The sequence below is a fragment of the Mus pahari genome, chromosome 19, assembly GCF_900095145.1.
Source record: "Mus pahari chromosome 19, PAHARI_EIJ_v1.1, whole genome shotgun sequence".
Taxonomy (NCBI): Eukaryota; Metazoa; Chordata; class Mammalia; order Rodentia; family Muridae; genus Mus; species Mus pahari.
The window spans coordinates 58018185-58021784 of NC_034608.1; positions in this window are offsets into that span (position 1 = coordinate 58018185).

Here is a 3600-nt window from a genome sequence, read left to right on the forward strand (position 1 = left end):
CATCCAATAGCTGGCTGTGAGCATTCACTTCGGTGTTTGCCAGGCACTGGCATGCCTGTTTCTTTAGTGCAAAGATAGATAACGGTGAAACAGAATGGGCTCAGTTGGATAGCACCGTGTTGCATACTTGTAGTGTGCTAACAGGACAGATGTGACGAGTCCTTTCCAACACATCCCGCACCCCCCCATCCCACACCACTGCAAAAAATGCCAGTTATATAGAGATGATAGATGTTTAATTGCTTGATACGACTCTTTCACAACATACACATAAACCAAAATAGGAAGGGATACAACTTGAAGTTTTCTTGGCCAGTGATGTCTCAACGATGCTGTTAAATAACGAGGATGCTACTGTCTAACGCTTAGACACACACATTTCCCACAGTTAATGTATTCAAATTAACATGGAAAGCTTAACATATTAAAATTATACCTGTCACATTCTTTTTATATTTATTCTTTCTTTCTTGTGTGTGTGTGTGTGTGTGTGTGTGTGTGTGTGTGTGTGCTCTCCTATGTGTGTATATGTGCCTCCAAGTGTAGAACCTGTAGAGGCAACTGAAGGGAGGAGTTACAGGCAGCTTGTGAGCTACCCTATGTGGGCGCTGGGAGCCGAACTCCGGTCCTCTGCAAGAGCAGCGCCCCCTCTTCCAGCTGAGCCATCTCTTCAGTTCCCGCTTATTACACTTTAATAGAAATCACATTTTTACTGAAAGCTATTTCTTCAGAGGAATAGATTTGACGTGAAGAATAGCTTTGCTTTATACCCTCGCATGCTTCGTAACGCCTGGCTCCCTAGAAGAGCGATTGATTCCTTCATTGGCCTTTACATTTAATTTCTTGTGGTAGCCGAGAGAAGAGGCATGAAGAACATGGTAGCATTAGCGAATTATTAAAAAAACAAATTTTCGATTTCGCATAAAGGCTGCAGGGACCTCCCAGGGTTACCTGCACTGCTGTTTATGGAGTAGGAAGGAAAGACATGCGCAAGAGAGAGCGCCTTGGTGGCGAGCCCTATTGGGTGGTGCTGGAGGAGGGCTGGGAATGTGGAAGCATCAGTCCCGTCTTCTCCCCCTTCACTTTCCCTTTGGGTTCTTGTTGCTTGGATGTCTTTTGAGTTAGAAATGATACGAATGGACATATTTGATACTACTTGAATAAAGTCTTATTTAATCTGTTCTCCTGAATTGTGGTACATACTAAAAATCTTATCCCTTCCCCACCTAAACTTGGAATTTAGAAAGAATTCTCTAGCCATATTTGAATGATGTATCCCCTGAAGACATTTTTTAGTATCATTTATACAACAGCTCTGTAAGTACTATCCTGTTCTGTAAACACAAGATAATCCTGCCTCCTTACAGAGTGCTGGAATTTCAGGCATTGGACACCATATCCAGTTTATGGGGTTCTGGGGTTGGAACTCAAGGATTTTTATAGGCTAGGCAAGAACTCTACGAACTGAGCTATGCTCTCAAATCCATGATAACTAAATGTAAGTATGATATCACTACCCCTAGAGAAGGTGATACTAGTCTTTCTTTCTTTCTTTCTTTCTTTCTTTCTTTCTTTCTTTCTTTCTTTCTTTCTTTCTTTCTTTCTTTCTTTCTTTCTTTCTTTCTTTCTTTCTTTCTTTCTTGAAATTATAATATAATTACATAAGTTCCCCTTCTCAGTAATCCCCCCAAACCCTCCCACACCAAGGGGGTTCCCTTGTTCTCTTTAAACTTCCTGGCACACTTTGATGGTTTTGAGCAAAGCCCACCCACTTTCTCATTTATCCACTAGGTGGTGGTGTTTCCTCTCTAATAGCTCATGGCAGGCGCTCCAGAGAACACAATGGACTGCAAAAATCACCGTAGTTCCCGCTGCAGTTATTAAAATTTCACTATGGTGTTAAGCGTTATCCCACAAAGAGAATGTGTGGTGTTTTTCTTGTAGAAACATAATTTTTGGTAATGAGTTAGTTCATACTTTGGTCTTTGTCTGACTAAAGATGCCCCTTTATGCCCCGTAACTTAATTTATAATAACTGTTTTAGTGATAAGCAACTGCTTTATAAAAACAACTTTATAATATATAATCGGTGACTATGAACTATTTCGCTTTGAAGAATAGCAAGCTCGCTAACCAGCAAACTGGGTGTAAACTGAAGACATTTTAGGAAAGCTATTTACTTTCCAATTTACAAGTTTTTTTCTTAAATTAAAACATTTATAAAATATACGGACTATGATTGTTTTTCAAAAACTAATGGTTCTCTCTCTCTCTCACTCACTCTCTCTCTCTCTCTCTCTCACTCTCTCTCTTTCTCTCTCTCTCTCTCTCTTTCCTGCCCCTCCTCTCTCATTTTTAATGGTAAGGAAATGAGTTGGACCTCTGTGCTGTGAAGTGCTGACGAACAAATCAGCAATCTTTATAAATAGATTTTACTGCCGGCTTAGAAATTACCTTCTACGCTTTTTAGGTGACAGAAAAAACCCGAAGTCAGGCGGCGCTTTGCTCTGCGCATGCATAGTGTTTGCTGTGTCATTTCCGAAAGGATTATGGGACGTTGGAGGTCAAGATTCTCTAAATGGGGATTTCTGAGAAGTGATGAAATGAGAAAACGAAAATAAAGCAGGTTCAGTTTCTTTGGTTTTAAATTTATTTGCACCTCTAAGTTGAGGGGAGTCCTGGGTTGGAAGCCAGTAAACCTATGTTCCGATTTTGACTAAGCTACGGGTGGCCAAAGCGGGTGTGACACAAACACTGGAGGCTGCCTGTGAGCTAGGCTAGTAACTGCACGAGGAGGGGAGGGTCCTGGTCAGAAGGAATGGCTAAGTGTACAGTGTTTAGTGCTGACTGAGGGGTCAGTGCGCATTCTCAGTGCAGGGTTGACACCAGAGTCTGTACCTCCTGCCTGACACCAAGACCCTTGTCTAAAGGGTCTTTAGGTAGCCTTAGAAATCCAAGCCAGACAGAACCCACCTAGGTGTGCTGTGCAGGGACGGCCAGTGAGCTCAGCAAGCTGTTCGGATCCATTTAGCAAACATTCCCTGATGTTTGAGTTGGACAGAAGCACCCCACCCCACCCCTACCCCACTCCACCCTCAGCAGAGAGCTTCTGTCTTAGGGAAGAGAGGGAAACCACGAGTTCAGGGGTTCTGGTGCTTGCGACTCTTCGAGATTTCTGAACCAAAGCGAATCCGGGCGTGCTTGGTTTTCTCACAAACTGCCACGGATTTATTCCTCATGACACCAGAAGCTAGGACGTCCAAGGTCACGGCCCACCTGGTTGCCAGCGAAGACGGTCTTGGAGCGGTTGGCTGGCTTCTCACCATCCCCTCGTGTGGCAGAGAGTTCTCCTGCTATGTCGTTCTCTTTTCATGGGCACCAGTCTCGTCCTGAGGCTCTGCTCTCTTTGAAGCCTGGTCACCTCCCAAAGGCTCCACCTTCTAGAAATATCCTTTTGTCAGAGTTTAGTGTGTAGGATGGGAACTTACAGCCAGTAGCACTTACTTAGTGACAATCATGGATGAAATTTCTAGCTAGCATTTGAGTCCCAATCTATCTGACTCCTGAGACTTAAGTACCATTCTCCTACACTGCTTTCTA